Below are 21187 nucleotides of genomic sequence, written 5' to 3' on the forward strand. Positions count from 1 at the left end.
ATAAACATAATCCTGTGTCTCCCTGCACTGTCTGGGGTCACTCTGAGAGTCTGCAACAGCACAGCTTCACCTGCCAGGGAAAGGGTTTGGGCAGCAGGGGTAGGCAGCAACCAACCTGAAGCATGTCTTCAGGAGGAGGCCCCAGTGAAGTAGATAATTTAATTCTAAACTAAGTTACAGAATTAGGTAATTGTGCTGAGTCCTTTTTTCATGGTGTCAAAGTTCTTTCTTTGATGTAGTTCCAGGTGAGGTCTCAAATCTTCTGCTCCTCATATGTTGTGATCAGCTCTAATCTGTCAAGGATTGCACCCTCGCTGTTTCTACTTTTTTGGTCTGCTCCAGAACAGAATTTCATGAAGTTTTAATTTTTTTTATAGCACCCTCCTTGTACTCAGACCTGTAGATTTAACTCTGTAGAAAGCTGCAGAAATATTTTTAAGAGTTGTCTATGTCTGGTTTCTCAAGGAAGGGCAGGAAGAATATTCCCAGAACACATGTCAGCACAATTCATTTCTCCCCAGCATCAGCTGTATAATCTGGATATAACCCAATTAATCTTCCCTGATCAGGCACTTCCTATTCTGTTTTTTGATTAACTCTCTAAAACATTATTATCTATCTGATCCTTTGTTCAGCCCCTAAACAGCTTGAAAAAGCAATTTCATGTGTGTCTTGTTGGAGTTGCCATGGCTTTTGGTTGTTTTAGAGCTTACAGAGATTTCCACAGAGGAGAAATGGACTTAACTGGACTACTGGCATCAGTGAGATATTTGTTTGTTTGAAGGATTCATTTACAAATGCTTCGGGGACTGGCCTGGAAGCTGTTCTAATCAAAACGAGATTGACAGGCATGAGCAACTTGTGGCAAATTTGAATGTGAGAACGTTAGATACTCTCTTTGCACATCAGTTGTGGTTATGGTTCTTTCTGTCACACAGCTTGAGGTATTTTTTTGTCTTAATTCTGCCAGCATTGCATGTTTAAATTTCAGCAGGGCAAACGGATTATGATTTCTGCTAGAGCATGGAGGGGAATATCTGGACTTGAAAGTAAAGTGATTTGATTTGTTGAGAGATGTCTCTACCCAAATAAAGGTGCAAATGAGAACATATGCCAAAGTCAGCAGTACAGATTTTATTTAACAATAAAATGTGAGGGAGAGAAATAGAAAGAAATAGAAAACGGGAGGGGGAGAGAGAGACAGAGATAAAGCAGAAGGTATTCACCGCCCACAGATCCAGGGGCATCCTCTTGGTCCTTCTTCACCCTGGGCTTCTCAGTGGTGGAGGTTCTGAGGTTGCTAAGAACTTTTCACTATTTATACCTTTTAGCAAACAAGAGTTAAGGAAGAAAGTTGCTCTCATTTTATTGGTGAAATTATTCTCTTGCTTCTAATACTAAATAGTCCCATGCTCAGTCTTTCTGTTCTTTTGAGTCGCTGGGTTTCTTCGAGTTGCTGGGTTGTGAGCAATCTTGCGCTGCTGGAATTGCCTTCAATTCCATTGGAGCTGACCTCAGCACGGTAACTGAGATGCCTTTCCTTGTGGGTTCTTTGCAGCGATTCATTCCTCTTCCCCTTGGCCTAGGGGTAACACTCTTATTCGGAGGAGGCAGGTGGGGGGTTCTGATGGTAGACAATGCCATCTGTCCTGTAACTCAGGTGCCTTGTTTGACTGCTGATGGCCCCTGCACACAGTTTGCCACAATGGGAACCCTTGTCTGGATGCATTGCCTGGGATGTGCCAGCCAGGCCTCAAGCCAGGCCCCCCTGCCCTCCATTCTGTGCTTGTCTCACAGCAAAACCCTTCTGTGGTCCTAACAGCATCTGAGACAGGCAATTGTGAAGTACTTGCAGATGGCAGGCAGCTATGGAATCCTGTTGGATCTGATCAGAGATCTCTACCATTGGTAGAGGAAGGCAGAGAGTGCAGCAAGAGTCGACAGAGAACACAGAGGCTCTGAGTTTTTGTTTTGTGGATGTGTTGGTTCTTCGTGTGGGGTTCATTGTGTGATTGGTTTTTTTCCTCGGTTGCAAAGTGGTTATCCTGGGTTAAAACTGTGGTGGAAGGTATGAAAAGTTTACAGGAAGGAGAGATGTTTGTGCTTCCATTTCAAGTTCACCTGCTGCCTGCATATTAACACAATGCAGGCAAGCAACGCCGAGCCAGGCCGGTACTATTACAATGAAATATATTTCAGCTTGTGTTCCTTTCAGTCTGGTCATTGGAAAGTTCCAAGCCCATTTTTCTTCCTTGTTAATATAAATCACTAAATAAAAATCACACTGTACCAGTATGTAGCAGCAGGAACAACAACAATCTCACTCCAGCAAGGCCTGATCTTTCCTTGCAGCAAAAGCAATGAATTTGCTATCAGAACTGCAAATATTTGATAGCTGTAATAGCTATACTGAAGGAATTGACTACAGTAATAATGTTTTGCTCTTTGTGCTCAGTTTTTCTAAAGCAAAAGAAAATGAGAATACCAGGCACTACAAACACACACCCCACTCTCCCCTCACTCCAAAATGAAAAAAAAAAAAAATAGAAAAGAGGAAAAGAAAAGTCTAGGGCAAACAAAGAAAAGATTATTTATTAGGAAACTCTGACATACACCAAAGGAGACTGGTGAAAGCCAATTGAAAGTTTCCCTGTATTATATGCTAAGAACTATAGCATAGAAAAGCAGGAAGGCAGCAAAACCGATCCTGTCTTGAGACTGACTTGTCATAGGTCAGTCAGAGAGGGATTACACCAGGCACCAGGTACCACAGTGATGGAGCTTACTCTTGTACCACAGTCTGCCCAGGCAGCAATGTCCTCTGTCTGGAGTAGCTGGAGGAGTTTTATACAAGGCACCTCTCAATCTAGCTGTAGATGCATATTTGTGAAAATCCAGCCAAAATTAACTCAATACCTTTGTTATAAGGTTAAAAGGTCTTTCAAAATCTGAAACATCCAGATGCTTGTTGGCTGTATCCAGCAGATGTGGAAGGGAAAGTGCTTTTCCTTTCATTCAAACACATTCACTAATTAATTGTAAAACCAGACCATAAGAACAGAGTCAGACCATGATAAGGAAAAACGAAATCATTAGCTATTTTCTCTGATGCTCCAGAACCTGGAGTGTCATCTTAATAACTAACAACTGAAGTGTCCTTTAGTTGTGAGATTTCATATGATTTTGAAGACTTTTTGTTGTGGTTTAACCCTAGCTGACAACCAAACTCCACACATCTGCTTGCACACTGCCTCCTACTCCAGTGGGCTGAGGGAGAGAATCAGAAGAGTAAAAGTGAGAAAACCTGTGGGTTGAGATAAAGGCAGTTTGGTAGGTAAAGCAAAAGCTGCACACACAAAGCAAGGAATTCATTCACCTCTTCCCATGGGCAGGGACGGTGTTCAGCCACCTTCAGGAAAGTACAGTTCCATCCCGTGTAACAGTTACGTGGGAAGGAAAACACCATCACTCCAAATGTCCTTTCCTTCTACCAGTTTATGTGCTGAGCAAGGTGCCATATGGGATGAAACATCCCTTGGGTCAGCTGGGATCAGCTGTCCTGGCTGTGCTCCCCTCCCAGCTCCTGGTGCACCCCCAGCCTGCCCGCTGGTGGGGTGGGGTGGGGTGAGAGGCAGAAGCAGCCTCGATGCTGCGCAAGAGCTGCTCAGCAGTGACCAAAATATCCCTGAATTATTGACGCTGTTTCCAGCACAAATCCCAAACACAGCCCCACAACAACTACTGCAAAAAATTAACTCTAGCCCAGCCAAAACCAGAAACCATTTCCATTAGATCATTTAGAAAAGACTAGCAAGTCCCTTTTAATGTTGTTTTAAGAAAAAAATTACAATACAATATAGTAGCTCAGGTACACAGGAAACAACTGCTGAGTTGAGAGATTTTTATTCCAGTTAGGTACTGACTTAATTTAGGTTTTCCCTTGGTCACACAAACATAAGAAACCTGTGGACATTGTAGCACAGGAAAAAAAAAGCAGTAAATCACCATAAAATTTGTACTTGAATTATGTACAATTTTGTATTTTAACACAATCTTCTACAGTGTGGTCTGGTCCTGACTGGGAGTTTTGGGATACTAACTTAATCCTAATGTGTGATAATAGTAATACATGCCTTTCTGAGGCAGCAGTGATGTTTTTAATTTTCCACGTGGAGATCAAATAATAGTCTAAAGGAACAGGTGCATTTCATTTCTTAAATGTATTTTCCAGCAGAAGATGGAGTTCTACTGTCATTGAATGTACTTAAAAACTCTATTGTTTGTTATAAAGATTTTTTTTGAGATTTTTAAGGAAGGCAACAAATTATTGTTCCAAATGTTAATAAGTTGTTCCTGTGAAGTACAAGACATTTCCACTTCAGTAAACAAAGTCATAACAATGAATTTAAGCATTTGTTTACTCTAAAACAATCTTTGCAGTTAGACTGTTTTGAATTAACAGGAGTACCTCTAAATGTTTTACAGAAAACTTTCTTTTTCGTAAACTTTTCTCCTATCCTTCTTTAAGTATATTAAAAAGAAACATTTTCATGTTAAAAAGTAACATTTTTAACAATACTTATTTTAACTGGAAGTCTTTTGATAACAATTTCCATTACAATAAACAGGAAAGTTCCCTGGCAGAATGCACCTCTCAATCAATGTTTGACAGAAGCATGCCCACTTTTGAAGCTGTAAACACCCAGGAAGTCCATCCCAGAAAAACATATTTTTTCAGGTAGGCACATGGCAAGATCTTCATTGTTATTGTAAAAACAAATGCCCACAATTTTTTTTCTGACTTTAACTCATTTGTGTTTTGAATGGTAGCAAGTAGCATCTCAGTCTGCAGAGAATTAAAACCACACAGTCATTAATGATGCTTTAAGCTCCCAAATAAAAAAGTTTAGTTCTAGGAAGAGCAACTACTGACCAAATAGCAAAACAGACACATTCAGCATAAAGGACCATGTAGAAAATGGACCTTTCCATTTAGACTTGTCATCATCAATGCTCCTATAAGCAATAGAGATATTCCTATCTAATCTTCCAAGATCTATATTTGTCACATGCATATTGCTGTTAGTACTTAGATAATTTTGTGCTCTGTATGCTTATTCACATTACCGGTCTCTCTAGTGCTCACATGCTTTCATTTTAATATAGATTTCTGGGAATCTAAGTTGTGGTTCAATTACCAAGACTGCATTTGGTAGCCTCAAAATGCCAGGAATGAAGCTTCACAGAACTCATTAAATGTTTGCATGGCTGAAAGAGTATGAACCAAACATGTTTTGCAAAGAGAATTGTTTGGGTTTTTCCCATTAAGGTTCTTAGGGACAATTTATTCTCTCCCAAGAATCCTCCCTGATGAGGACAGGGGGAAAATGTAATAGCTCAGAAGTGACTGTATTCTGCTTCTCTGCACTCTCACAGTCTTGTGTTGGAGGTTTCTTCCCAGAGTACCATTTCCCATTTTACATTCACTCATCTCCCTTGAAAGTTGATTCTGAAATTCAGAGTGACTTCAAGAGGACTCAGTGCACCAGTGCTGGCCATTTTTAAAACTTCCTCCTCACACCATTGGATAACATTTAGCTACCTCACTGTGCCTCCCAGTGCTGTGAGTCAAGAATGTACCTGCAGAGAGTGACCTGGCTGAAAAAGGGCCATGGAAAAGCCTAACAGCATCGCAGACAGTAAGAAATCACCATGGAGCTCCAAAAGCAAGGACTCCAGTATGATTCTTTTGTAGCCAAATTGGCCTACTTGGCTCTCATGACCAAACATGCTCCCATTTCTTGTGGCAGCCTTCTTTAATTCTGTGGTGTTAGCAGCAAGGCAATTCCTTATTGTCTTACCACTCAGGAGCTCTTGCCACTGGGATTGTCCTTTTCTTTGCTCCTCAGGACCAGAGAAAAAAAAGGACAGGATCTGAAAATGCTACTATGTCTTGCCAATCTTTGGTACATAGATAGGTGGGAGAAAAAAAAAGAGGGGTTGGTGTTTGTTTGTTTATTTGGCCTTTTTGTGTGCTTACATACTTGATTTTTTCTGGGGTGGCATTCTCAAAGGCTTAAAGTGACATTTGGGCTTATATTCACATTGAAAGCCACTGGGAGCTGACTTAGCATATATTTTCTGCAGCTGTTTAAGAAAAAGGCATTTTTTTATCATTTTGTCTTAATTAAATGTGTTAAGTGTGATGCACTAGGTATAGCCTGTACCTCATTCACATTTCTCATCAGTGCTTCACAGCAGTGCCAGTTTCTCTGTGCATAGGAATGGCGAAGTTGAGGAAAAGTAGTTCAGACACTTCCTATCTCCTGGAGCTCAGGGCAAGAGTTGTGGCAGCCCAGGCTCTGCCACACTTCTGCATGGCACCAGCTCAGGGCCCAGCTTGCTGAGGTGTGTGTGCAGCACAGCTTGGGCAAGAAATTGGAGCAGATGTCCTGGGATGCAGATTAATGAGATACAGGACTCTGGGTGAGCCAAGGCACAATTTTTCATCCCAGTGACTCTGGGGACTTGAATGCAGCCTTCAGGCACCAGAAACCGGTGTCCTTTACAGCCTCAGGTTGTACAGGGGGCAAAGAAGTTCCCATATGTGCAAAATTAGAGAGAGCTTACACAGGCCCCAGAGTCTTCTTCTCTGGCTGGTACCAGAGAGGCTTAATACTCAGGGATTTTGGCCTCCTCTGACTTGTGCTTGCTTCTCTTAAGATTTTTAGGCCACTGACGTGACCAGAATTAGCTGCAGTGTAGAAAAACCCTAACAATTCATATTTTATAAATTGCAGTTTTCTTATGATGTGGAGGATCTTACAGTGCAATGAAATACCTCCCCTATTGGTCTACTAGTCATTAAATAATTCCTCCAACTCAGTTTATGCTTTCTGTTGCCAACTTTGAGACTTATACTGCTTTCTCGGTTAAATCATCGGCTCCTAATGATCCAACTGAATTTTATGTCCAACCTATCCCCCAGGAGACTTTTATATACACTGCAATGATACTGGTTTGCCGGGGCCCTGGCAGTTAAGTGTTCTAGCACCTTCTTTTACAGCCTTTGATACATTTCTGAGAAAGCAAGCGCTTAGACCATTTATGAGAAATCAGAATGGCAGTTGTGCTAAGACTGCAAACACAAAGCACATGCTGAGCTCTATTTAGATGCTCCAAGCTTTGCCTGAAATGAGAATTCTCCCCTGTACTGACCATTTGTTTTGTCATTGCCATTGCTGCCTTGGTTACTGCAATCAGCATGAGTGAAGGCACTGGGAGTTTGGCACTGGAGAGGTGTCTCAGCAGGAGGGAGCCTGGAGGGTTTCTGACCATGTACCTTCATCTCTCAGGCTCTTTGGGGTGTCTCACACAACCTACCTGTTGTACTTGGTGCTGCATCAAGTAAACTAAAACTAAAAAACAAGTGTTTCAGGCAGTTTAATTTTTGAAAATCATGGCATTTCTGGACTATCAGAAATAGAAATGCGAATATAAATAGAAAAAAAAATCCCCATGTGATTTGAATATTTTCAGAACAAAGATTATGCCGTTGAGTTTCAAAATATTTTTATTTCAGCTTAAGGTTTAATTTGTTTAGTTTTTAATTTAAAAAGTAAACAAGGCAATTTTGGGATGAAGCTCAGTATTTTCTTACTTTTTACATTAACTCTTGAGGAGAAATATTTTTAGTGCAAAACTCTAATGGGTTTTTTTTTAGGATCAGCATCTTTCTGGATATGCTCTCATATGCCAATATTTTCAGAGGTTTCCAGTCCAGTTATTCAACCAAAAAAATCAATTACTAGCTGAGCCCTTGCTAGGAGGCAAACTAGTGGAGGTGAGGACAGCTTTCATAGCTTTGCTTGTTTCTTTCTCTTCTTGCTCAGATTCTGGCTTCCACCTCAGAGCAAGGTACCTGTTGTGGGAGGCACTGCTGGGTATCTCCTCTTTCTGGCAGGGAGACCATCCTTCTGCATCTGCTGAATTGCTTATCAGGCTTTCTTCTCCCCGTTGTTCCCTCTGACATAAAACTCAGGTTGTGCGTTCATCTCCCCTGCCACGAAGCATCCAAGGATAAGACACCTACATGGCCTGCTTGCAAGGTGCCACTGCAGCTGCTTTGGGGCAGGTGACCCAAACAGATCTTGCCTCTCTGCCTGGGGAGCACTGGGTAGCAAGTAGCTGACAATGGAGATCCAGTCAGGCAGCTGAGCTCTGGTGGGTTGGATGCCCCTGTGCTGCTTATAATGGAGTTGGGACAATGGCATTTCTCCCTGCTGTGACCTGGTGAATAGACTGGCTTTTTTACTTTTTGTTTTTCAGCTTTACACCAAGACTCCAAGTCCTGAATTCAGCTGGAAACATTTTCCTGCAATCCAGGGTTATAAACCTGTACACTGTAGTCCAAAACAGGAAGATAATGTTGTGCCTCTTTTTCATTTCAGATATCTCTGTTTCAAGTGGGGAGGAGGAGGGGCAGGGGATATATTATGCTAAAAGTATTTCGTTGGGTTTTCTTAAATTTTTACTTAAAATCATTGACACTGCTTGTTTCTTCTGAATGTTTCTTCCTTCAGAGCACTGAGGTCATGGTATGAGACAAATCTCTCTTTTGGAGCCTGAATTCCTATGTAGTAATGCAATTAAGTGTGCCCATAATTTTGAACATATTGGGGCTGTTACAGAATAAGGCATTAGCTGAGGAAGATGGCAGAGTTTGAGGGAGACATGTTTTGTTTTAGGACAAGAATGTGTGTGCTGTGTGCATGCAAACCAGTAGTAATTGGTGTTCTCTGCAGGCAGCAGGATTGAGATTTCTCTGAATAATTTAAATTTCTTTTTAAAACTCGTTATCTTCCCTTTCCTTGTCTTATAGTTTGCTGTCTTCATTTAGTTGGTAGAGTTCCTTGGTGTTTTGAGAAATGCTGTGTAACTAATAAGCTAACGATTCCTATTCATCAATTCTTGTTCATGCTGCTTGAGACCATTAGGTGGACACTGAGCCCCCTCCTACCCATGTCAAATTGCTGTGTGATTTCTAAATAATGATTTTGTGTCATATAACTTAGGTTAACAGAAACTCCTGGACTGAAAACATGATATTAATACTGAGGTATTGTAAACATATGTAATAAAAGGCTGCCTTATGTAGTGCAGTCTCTCTCATACTGGATCTGCAGATTTTATATGATTTGCAATCACCATATTACAAGATCTAGGAAGAGATTTGTACAGCATCAGTATCATGGTAGTTCCCATTAAAATCAAAGGGAGTTGTTCTGCTGGCTGCAATTAAAGCAGCTAGACAGTGCTGAACCACCGGGTTAGAGGAACATCGTTCCAATTCCACGTAGCTCAATCAAACCCCTTTGTACTCCTGTTTGTTTACTTATTAAATAGATACCACACGGGGCTATGTGGAATCCCCCCCACTGGGGGAAGGAACAAAGCAAGTCAAGTTGATAATCTTCTGTCACTCTGTGCTGGGGCACAGCAGCTTTCTGTTTATTGGCATGTTTTGGGTTTTGAAGTTATGCCATTGCAAAATGGCCTTTTAAATATATCACCACAGTTGATTAAGGTGAGACCCTAAGTCATAATTTAATAACTCTCATCGAGAAACTGCCAGAGGAATCTACTCTGAGGCTTGCAGCTGTATTTCCCCACCTGGTCTGGAGTAAGATTTCAACCTGAGTATGTGCAGTAGGTTTCACTCCTCTGATTATTCAGATACCTGCAGGTAAATTTTCAGGCTTAGTGAGGAGAGGAGAATTTGCCACACAGGGAAGAACTTGAAAAATAGTGTTTAAGCTCTTTTGGAAATTGTAGACCTTAAATTGTGGGCCCAGAAGGAGCATCTCTATGAGAAAGAGGCTGCTAAACTATGAATTCTTTAGTTTGAAAATGCCTTAAGGTGACTTCTGCACATGCACTTTCATGCAGGAAGGTGACAAGTAAGTTCTATTCCCTTCTGAAAATTATGAACCACACCATTTCCCAAAAGCACTGGTAGCGTTTTGTTGCCACTGTCAGACCCAGCCCTTAGTAACTGGCCAGCTGTACTGTCCTCCAGGAGGTGGAGGGGACATGGTGACACTGACTGGTTCTCCAACTCAGACTAAAGGTGCTAAAACAGACCAGACTGGTTGCAAAATGAAAGAAATGTTTCTTGGAGGAAGCCATAATACCTTAGCAGCTGCTGACCACATGGCAGCGTGTCTGTCTGCCCCTGTAAGGTCTGCACCATACAAAACCATCCTTGCTGCAATGATTCATTCAGAGCCTGGTACCATGAGCAAACATGGGCCTGCCTGCTCCCTGCCTTACAGCAAACCTGGAGAAATACTGGAAACACAGCAGAGCCACAGGCTGCTGTGAAATCAGGGGGTGACAGGCCTGACAAAGGGTGCAGGCAGGATGAGGGAAGGCAAGTCCCCCCTCTGAATGGCAGCAGGTCCCTGAGCCACACTTAGGAGCAGTTTCCCAAAGATACAGGGCTCATGTGGCTGCACAGGCTGTTTGACTCCCTGCTCCCTCAGCAGCGTTTGAATTTGCTTGCCATTTAGAACCAAAGTTATCTGAAGGGCAGGGATTGGAAAATGAAATGTTCCTGAAACATGACTGAGAGCTCGTGATGTGGTGGAGGAGAATGACTTCCAAATTGATGTCTCCACAGTGGAAAAGAGGGCAGCAGGAGCCCAGCTACTTTAATTAGGCACTGGAGGATGTGGATGGGAGCACGCTGCAGGAAAGCAGGCTGGGAAGTTCACAGACTGCTTGTTATTAGCAGGGCAGCCTGCAGGGGCTCAGGGCTTGCCGCCGAAGTTTGTTTATAATGCAGCACATTCTTCCAGTCTGCTGTAAAGGAAGCCTGGATAGGGCTTCGAAATCAAATTTAACTCTTTGCTGAGTCCAGTTCAACCTTAAAACACACAGCAAAGCTGAGTCTTTGTTTTTCTCCTAGCCTTGCCTGCTTGCTCTTGCAGCTTTTCCCTGTCTCTGACCTGAGAACTGTTTGCTGTGAGTGTTGTGGGTCACACAAACTCCTGTGTATATGATTGGATTTGTCAAGCTGTCTCGTCAGAACAAAAGAGCTACATATGGTCAGGAACTTTATGATCTCCAACCTGATGGGGAGAGACAGGGCAGCAAAATCTCCCTATAGGTAAAAGATCCTGCTTCTGTGAGGTTTTAGACCTACTTATTTTATTTTTATTTGAATAGAAAAAGGATTTGAATGTGAAGAGGCTAATCAATCATTCAGGCATCTGTGATCCTTTGGGGTGAAACAAAATTAATTTTAATCTCTCAATGTTTGTATGAGAGGGAGCAGTATTATTTATTTGGCAGGCATGTGGGCACGCTCCCTCTGAAGCACTCAGTAAAACAAAGCATAACAAATCTGTATTTACAAATCTGAGGAAGCCTGCACTGCAGTCAACATATTAAAGTTCTTTCAGCAGCTTGAGAGATGATTTGCATTGAGTGCCTTAGCCCAGGTTTACTGAGACAGAGGAAGGTGTTGACACAATATGTGCTTGAAACATTGCTTACATTTTCTCACATGAAACTTCAGCTGTTTCTTCGAAGTTTGCCACATGCTGAGATGAAGCAAGAAATACTAAAAAAATATCCTTGTCAGATGCTTTGCTAGATGGGAGAAAAGATAGGAAAACAAGTACAAAAATGCAGAGGAATTATTCCCCCCCATTAAAATCTTGATTTTGCAGTCTCTTATTTACAAATTTAGCTAGAGGGAAAAGATCAATACTAGAACTCAGGTAGCAGCATTAGTTGTTGTATGCTTTGGAGGAATCAGGAGCTGGGCTTCCAAGTGCTCTTTATTTGGTGAAGGTTATACCATTTAAGGCTTAGAGAATGCTGCTTAGCAGAAAGAGGTAATTGGAAAGCAGAAGTAAATGCCACTGCTCCAGCAGCATGGAAAAGTGTAAAACACCATTGCCATGTGCATCAGGCTGCAAATGAGGAAACCCATCTGGGAAATAATGGTTCAGAAAATCACTGTGTTAAGGGATAATGGAAGGGCTGCTGTGCCCTCTTGTTGGTCCTGAGGAGGTCAATGGAAAGATAGGTGAAGGAGAAATCAGCTTAAAGATCGCCTGCATTCCCTTTGCAGGCAGGAGGAAACAGGAAGCAAGCATACATTCCTCTTGGGTAGGGGACAGCTTTTCCTCCTCTCTTTGCTGCTTTTTTCCCCTGGAATCTTTTAATGTAATCTCTGAATAGAGGTTGGCTCTTTTCCATAAGATGTGCATGAACTCCTGTAGAGCCGAGGGTTTGGTAAAGGCACGGAAGATCTCTGTTACTCACTGGGCCAGATGTGATGGGTACATTCTTTCAAATTATCACAGTTTCAGGTGAAGAAGCCTATGAAAAAACTCCACAGATAAGGAAATAATGCAGATTGTGGCCCCTGCTCATTTTAAGTAGCACTGTTGTCTTCTTGAGAAGCCAATTCTGACAACTGGAATTTTCTTCTAGAGGAGGAATGCCCACCTAAATCATGCTTGCAGGAAAGATGGAGCTGACATACACCAGGACTAAAGGAAGACAGCTGTGGTGCTTTGTCCCTTCCACACCCCAAGACAGATCCTAAACAGACAGTTTGAAGAGTTAAAACCAAGTTGGCTGGAGAGATGGTGGTGAGGGGATTCTCTAGTCTGAGAAAGCAGGTAGAAGGGATGTCAGCAAGAGATCTGCCTGTCTGGCTCTATTGGCTCCCTGTTGTGCTAATCTCCAAAAGAGCTAGGGGGCTGCAAAGCAGGCTGGATAAGGCTCCCCACAGCTCCCACAGCTACTGTTGTCCAACAAATCAGTTCTAATGGAACACAAGGACAGAAAGTTGTCTTAGGAGGAGAGGCCAGCTCCTGGAGAGAAGAAGAAGATTTACAGACAGGTACACAGCTTGAAAAGTTGTTGGCTTTTTGCCATCCTTCTACACACTTGCTAATGAAGCCAGAACAAAGTGAATGAAATTAACTCTCATTAGGGTCCTGCTGTTTTTAACTAACCCAGTCCTTATGGCAGCTCTGGGTTTTTAGGTTGGGGGAGGGGGGGAGGGTTGGGTTGCTTTTGTCTCTTTTTTTGGTTGGGTTTTTTTCTCAGAAGTGTACCAGCCCCACCAAAGCAGGTTCAGAAAGCCACATGGCCTCCAAAGCCGGTGAAAACCAAGATTATCCTGTTGTTATTGAGATTTCCCAAGTCTAGCTAGATTTCTACAGGGAAGGAAATACAGGCAAGTTGACTGACTTTTGAGAGCTCCTCTGTCTAGGCAGCTTCTTGAATAAGATCTTTGTATGTGTCAGAGTTCACACGACCTATCTTGCTCTTTTGATCCTTCAGCTTTTCAAGTGCCCTACAAAAAAAGCTATGTGGAAGCTATTGAGTACCATGTTGTGTGGCTAAATTTGGTTTATTTTGGTCTAAATGTAAATAATTGCAGATGTTGATGTCACTTTAACTCTGGTCTCATCTCTTGCTGTTTCCTTGGTGAAAATCTTTTCTTTTCAGTGCTTTGGCTACACGTGTGACAGCACATACAAAAGGTGATTATTTTCCATCCAGCTAAGCTCTACCTCATTTGGGTTTGAGTGACTTAAAAATGCTAAAAAGGGGATTATTTGCGGGTTCCCCTTGTTCCAATGACATCACAGCTGTTGTGGTACCTTTTGAGCACTGCATTTTACCAAGGTCCATCTTATTTCCTTTTGCATTGCACAGCATTCCACAGCTTTAAACTGCACTGTCATGTGTGGCAGCTGGGCCTGATTCAGCTCTTGAGGGATGTAAATAAACCTCGATATGGAGGTTTCTACAGTGTATAAACTACATTGATATTTTTCACAAATAGTCAATAGGACAATAATGCTTATTTGTCACAGTGCAAAGGTGCCTGTACAAGTTCATGGATGTTCTTCTGCAGCAAGGCTGCTTCTGCCCACCTGCCCTAATTCAGTCTTCACGTCCTCCTGTATTGAAGCAGAGTGTGCAAGTCACCTAAGAGCCAGGCCACCAAGTGTGGCATCTATTCATCTATTCTAGGCTAGGCATCTTGGCTTCTGCATTCAGCAGAGATTATTGCACCTTACAGGTCCATCTCCAGAGAGATTCTGGGCAGAAGGCTTTCAAGATGGGTCAGTTTACTTTCTGACAACATTAGTAGGTAGGATGAGCTCCATCTCCCCAAATATTTGGTTTACTACCTGTCTAGGTGCAGGCAAATGAGTTCAGGTTCAGGAATAGATCCCCCCCCTCCCCTGAAAAAAAAAAAAAAAACAAACCAAAAAAACTCTGTGAAAGAGGTTAGTTGTTGACATGACGTTGTAGACTTGAATACAAATATTCAGTTTGCCTGGGGACCTTGCAGAATTTGACTTTCAAAGAAAACTTTCTGTAGAATATGCAGGCTTTCATGTTTGCTTTTTTGAGGGTTTTTCTCCTCATTTAGTCAGTCAGAGGTAAGTAGGTTGTCCTGATGCACCATGAAACAACCTTTGAGAGGAACACAAGTCTTAAAATGCAGATGCTCTCCTTGCACAGAAGAAAAAATATAGTCCAGAACTAATCACTAGAACACGAACCAGCTGTGCTTGTGAATCCGCAGCCCAGGCTGAGGGGGGCCATGCACAGCAGTGGATTGTATTTGCAAGGATCTGCTAGACTGGAAGCAGTGGGAATGTAAGAAAGTCAGGAACACAGAATTGGGGCACCTGAAACTTTGATCAGCCCAGAGGCTGTGTACAGAATTCCCTTTTTACTGTAGATCCCAGTAGAGCTTCTCAGTTCAGGAACTGAGCAAAGTGGTATTCCATGAGTCCAAGCGGCAGAGGACGCCTGCTTTCTCCTGTATGCTGTCACTGTGGAGACATTTTTGCTGGTAAATTTTAGCCCTCAATGTTAGGGCTAAATGGCACTCTCTAGCTGCATACACAGCTCCTATGCCTGCAGGTCCCACACCTCAAGGAGCTGCTCCATAAACTGTCCCTGGGCTGCCTCCTAGCACTGTAAGACTTTCGCTGGTGTGGGGCCCAAGAGCAGATGCCAACTCTTTAGAGAGTAGACACTTAGATGGTAAATTTAGCCAACAGCCCCGACAAAACTGTAGAACAGCCTGATTACAATAAAGTTTTAAAATATTCCTGTATCACTTGGATGAATTTTTTCATTTTCCACTCTGAGAATAACCTCTGATCTCCCATGGAAATGCATCTAGCATTTAAATGGAATCTACATGTTTCCCTTGGACATTCAATTTTGGCTACAGCATTCAACAGAAAAATAAAAATCATACAAAAGACACTTATTCTGTGATAATGGTTCTGTTGCAGTGGTGTCTTTTAATTATGCTAGCCGGCTGTGTAAACTTAATTGCATTAGAGGCTACTAATTATCTGATTAGGAAATGTTTGGCTGTAATAGCTTATTTTAATGAATTGATGATGGACGCATGTGATTTTTAGTTGTTTAGCTGTTACCTCAGATTGTTAAACTCCATAAGCTGCATTCAGTCCATTTCTTTAAACTTTCAATTTTAAATCTAATATCTGAAGCAAGAACACATTTTTTGCAATCTGGAGTGGTTGCATATGTTTTGCTGCTTGTGCCTTCCTGTAAGTGACTGCATCTCTGCTGTCATTCTTTCACTGTGGTGGGCTTTGTGTGGCTCTTTTATTCTTTTTTTTTTTTGTTGTTGTTCCTCCTTTCTCTTCACCACATTTTTTTCTACTGAGTGACATGGGAGATTTTATTTAGGTGCTGAATTGTATTCAAGTTGTCTCAAAAGGGAGATATTGGGGTATTCTGCTTCTCTGTAGTGCCTGTGATAGCACAAGGGTTGTCAGAAATTGCATGGGGAAAAAAAAGATGGTGTCAAGATAATGTCTTCTGGCTAATGAATTTCAGAGGATCTGGTCCTTCAGATCATCTGCAGGCCTGGATTGTTTGGCTGAATGTAGGCTGTCACATCCATCCTAGGGGTCATGGTCAAGTGATACCTTTGGAATGAGAAGCAGAGATGTGAGCCTGACTAATCTCATTTCACCAGCTGCTTATGCTCATTCCTGGGAATGCACTGAATTATAAATCTGTAAGTAGAGTTGTGGCCAGGAACATTTCTGAACAACTGTCCAAGCTAAAACAAGGCATTTGTTCACTTGGTTTCAATTGATTTTCAAGGAGTGATGTCTTAAAACATTTCTTGCCCTTTTGAGCACTTTCTGAATGTCAGGGGGATTTTGGAGTCATTGCAGAAATGATGATAAAGGAGATGAGATGAAATGGAAGAAGTTTGAGGTGTTTCAAACTCCCCTATTCATTTAACCTTTTTGAAGTGGCATATAAGCCACCCATATGTTTTGAAACTATGGAAAATATAAAAATACTTTGGCATAGACTTGATTTAAGATAACTTTCAGTCTTGATTTTCCAGTTCTAGTAATGCTGAAGAAAATATGTACTCTCAAAGTGAAATATAATTGCTTCACGTGGCAGATATTTTTCTCTGATTAGGAGCCAGAGTTGGTTTAAAACCCAACTGTCCTGCTCAGATGCAGCAGCAAAGTAATGACAGCAACTGGAAATTCATCTTGCTGCAGAGAGAAATCTCAGGAGAATGGCTGTTGTTTATGTACTTGACCCTAACCTGATGTTTGGTACCTGAGGAGGGCTGACATCTGGATCTGTTTGCAGGAAAATTTCCATTGGAGCTTCCCTGTTGTGGTTTAGCCTTGTTCCCATGCCCAACTCTTGCTTTGAGCCCTGCCTTCCTTTACTGCCTGCTTCCTCTTGAATGCACCCAAAGCAGTTTCAGAATATTCCCAAGGAAGAGCAGGCAGTCCTGCTTACCAGAGAAGTGGAGAAGACAGCATGTGCCAGAGACTACATTCAGCCAAACAATCCAGGCCTGCAGATGATCTGTAGGACCATTCAACAGATGCTGTTAAATGGCACCCATGTCGTCCCCTCTCTCCCCTCTGCCCTCCCACACCTCATCTTCTCTTGTCAACCAAAGTGCCCAGCACCGATAGACTCAATTCCTCATTTTGAGTTTATCCCAAAATTAACCATTTCATTTACTTGTCCGCTGCAATATATAACTCTCAGGAGTTTGCTGATGACTCAGTGAAACCTCAGACCCTTTTAGCCTGCTTCATGAGTGAAGTGGGAACATCTTTCTCCTCCTCACACCACTACTTCTGCAGAGCATTTAGCCCATGGAGGCTCACAGCAGCAGCCAGAAGGAAGGTTCTTCTGTGCCCAGTAGTGCTGGGAACCTGTGGTGCTGGGAGGACAGAGGGGAGTTGTCTGGGACTGAGTGAAATGCTGTGACATCTGTTCACAGGATCTCTGTTGAAGCCTGCCTGGCTTCCTTTCGTTCTGACTTATGGATTTTTTTCTTGGTTTTTGCTCTTGAAGTCAAGCAGTGTTACTAAGGGATTTAACTGGTTTCTGGGCATTTTTAAAGTGTCAGAGCTGCATATCCTGATGCTTGGGAAAAGATGTGCAAGATATATCCTCTCTTACCTGCTTAGCCTAGGACAGGATCACAGGCCTATGGATGGGCTCTAGGGGCAAAGGATTAGGGCAGCTATGAAAAGCATTGCTGTGACAGATGTGTCAGGCTGGCTTCTGCCTTCAGCAGAAGGATCTCCAGGCTCCTGCTGAGGTTCCCCGAGCACAAGTGATGATGCCAGGCCTGGAGAGGGGCTGGTACAGCCTGGCAGTCTATGGAAGGGCATCAGTGCCTGCTCTAGCCTGGCTGTGGGAGGGGATCTCCTGCATGAGCAGGGAAAGCTGTGGACAGCAAGAACCAGAGGAGGGGAGAGAGACGAGAAAGCCAAGAGGAGGGCTTTTACAGCTAGAAAGAAGGGGTTAAGGTACCAGCTACTGTTCAGTCTTCTGTCACTCTCTGAAAGGCTTGTAGAGAGCAATTAGAAGCTGGAAAGCAAACCTCTGTCCTGCTGCAGTCTCAGCTTTTGCTGCCAGGTGCTGCAAGTAATGGCAGGCACTGCCACTTCATATTTAATTGCTGTTTGGTGAATAAGCCTTTGGCTTTTTTTCTTTTTCCTTATTGCCACCTCCAGAGGCTGCAGGCGGAAGAGCCGGAAGAAATAGCTTCAGGAACTCCTAAAATGACAGCCCTGCAGGGCTGGTGATAAGAATTAATCTCAGGCATATTTATTTTTCTTCTGCTGCCTTTGGCGAGGGGAAATAAGAGGAAAGGTGTGTGAAGATATTCTGAGACAGTCTCCTGCTTTTTTTTTTTTTTTTTTCCTAAAGGATAGATGTGGCTATTAGCTGTCTGGTGGGAGAAAGAATATAAATGGAGAGGGAAGGAATTACAGTGGAGTTATTTCTTTTAGGGAAAAAAGAAAAAAAATATGGAATTTTGTGGTTTGACCTTGAATATTTTTCAAGGGACTGGTACAAAATATAGTGGTAGATTATGCAGATTTTAAAAGAGTGTTCTAATCAAAACAAAACTTTGTTCAATGCTTAACCATGATGGCACAACATAAGCACATAATGGCAACTAAATATCGGTACTTGCCATACTGAAGGTAGCAAGTAATCTTTAATTTGCTGAATGTATTTGCATGGCTGTGTTGAATATTATTTCCATCTTCAGAGATGCAGTTATTATAACTATTCCCCTCCCCAGTATCTGATCATATTAATGCTAAGATTAACTTTCTCTATTCTTTCCTAACAAAAAAGAGATAGATGTAATAAAAAGTAAATTAGTATAGGCTACTAAATGGGAATAGTCAGCTATAAATAACCAATGCATTTCCTCTTAATTACAGTTTTGATGCTTGCCTTGAAATTTTCTGGTTTCCCTTATATTAAAAATCTGACAGTGACGGGTTGGGAAAGAACCTTAGGAGAACTGCTGTTACTTTTCATTAAATTAATACATGATTTTTTCAGTATAAGATTTTCAGAGTTTAAAGACTCAGGAACCTAGGTTCTGTGGATCCTGTGATATCTCAACTCCCACGTTGATGAGCTGTAGGTGTGAAACTTGTCTAAAAGGTGTTTGTGAAAGGCTAGCAATGGCCAGTGCAACGATGGTATTTTGGGAAGAAAAAAAATTATCTGCGGATGTTAAAAGTATGATTAATCATGTAGAAGTAGATTGGAAATTTGCACGCTATGAAAATCACAGATCTAATTTGTTCCCAGAGGATATATTTAAGTACAGCTCCATTGACTTTAACAGAGTTACTTGACACTTCAGAGTAGTGTCAGCGAGAGGACAATCGAACCCAATTTCCTCAGAGTAAACAAGTGCAGGGGAATTTCAATCAGCATTTTTTTTCAGATTTTGGTTACAAAATTGAAGCTGCACATAGCCATCTCAAACAAAACTTTTTAAACTTATTTGTATTTCTTTTTGACTTTGTGATGAAGGGCAATAAAAAGGAAAGATGTTTTGTGTTGAAATTGGTGAAAGACAAGGTTTGCACACTTCTCTACTGGCTGTAACTTGATACACAGTCCTTTGGGACTGTGGCTGGCACAACCAAAAACACAACATAGCTTGTGCTGGTAGCTGATATGTACATCAGGACAGAAGTTACAGGAGAATTTGTGATCTTGTTGATGACTGCAGGACATTTCCTGGCATCCACCTTCCATAAAATCACCCTGATCATTCTCTGGCTTCCCTCTCAGTGGTGCTGCTGGCTACAGCCACACTGCACTGCACTGGACTGCCCTCACTGCCACCCAGGCATGTTGTTGTAATTGCAGCTATCTGTGTTTCTGCTGCTGCTGCTTACAGCGTGGAGATCCCTCAGGGTTTCCTTCAAATTTGATATTAAATAGGTGCTTGTTAGCATCTCATACACTCACAGAATGGTTAGGGATGGAAGGGACCTTAAAGATGATGTAGTTCCAACCCTCCTGCCATGGGCAGGGACAGCTTCCACTAGACCAGGTTGCATGAAACCCCCTCCAACCCCAACCAGTTTGAGTGCTGTTGTTCTGAGGCCGAGATGCTTGTTTGAGATGGCTCCAGATGCATGGGAGAGGAGGGGGATGTCAGCCTTCCCACTCTGTTTAGCTGTTTGGTGTCATGTAGAGATGAATGTTGTCATGTAAGCATGGAAGATAACGTGTTTTCTTTGTGAACTGAACATAACAATTAGGTAGCAGGAGGAGGTTGAGCATAATGACTGCAAATCCTGGATTGTCAGGAAAATCTCCCTAACCCTAGACATTTACACAGCTGGAACTCTATCTGCTCTAGCTCTGTTGGTATTGATCCTGATGGGAGAGGAGGAGGAGGGTCAGACTGATTTGTCTTTTCTGCCTTGGTCAATGTAAATTTTTGTCTTGCTGAAATGTTTTGATATATGGGAATCTTCTTTTAACTCCTCTTGAGGTAAATGCTTCCATTGACCCTGGCTTTGTGGTTTTTGGTTTTTTTTACTGTGCAACATCCAACTCTATGCTGCATTTGGAAATACCTTGAAGCACAGTACAGGAAGCAAGGAACAGTTCTGTGCATACAAGACAAAAGATGAGTCTTTGCTGAAGGTGCAGACAGCCTCAGTCTTATTTTGGTTAATTTTGGGTGTGGACCAAGATGTCAGTTCATGGCTTTATGGATTTGATTTATTTTTTAAAAAACCCCTTGTAGAGGTTTAAGTAAGTAAAATTTCTATTTGATGAGTTAGAAAATATTTTCTTAGATCTAATTGATTTGTTTCAGAAAAAAACTAAAAAGCCTCTAACCAGCTGCACAACTAAGGTAAAATTTATAATTGAATTTTTTCTCACTTGAAGGTGGGGTGAAATTATGTTTGCAAGCCCTTTCAAATAGATCTCAAACCTGAAATCTTGTAAGAAAACAGAGCACTTATGGTATATAAGGCTTACATATATGACCATTAATTTAGCAACACAAAGAGAACCTTTAAAAATTATAAAAAGGAAATAGGACTCTGTGGTCTTTTTTCACAGTAATAAAAAATTTCCAGTGGAGCTCCAAAGGGTTTGTGCTGGGATCAGCACTGATACTCGTTCATATTCATCTATTCATTCTCAATATATTCATAAATGAAATGGAAAAGGGGAGAACTGTTATTAAGGATATGATTTAGTGCTATCAATAAACATTATTCAAAATAGTAAAGATGAAGGCTTACTGGAATAT

This window comes from Molothrus ater, chromosome 4 (assembly GCF_012460135.2).
Source record: "Molothrus ater isolate BHLD 08-10-18 breed brown headed cowbird chromosome 4, BPBGC_Mater_1.1, whole genome shotgun sequence".
Taxonomy (NCBI): Eukaryota; Metazoa; Chordata; class Aves; order Passeriformes; family Icteridae; genus Molothrus; species Molothrus ater.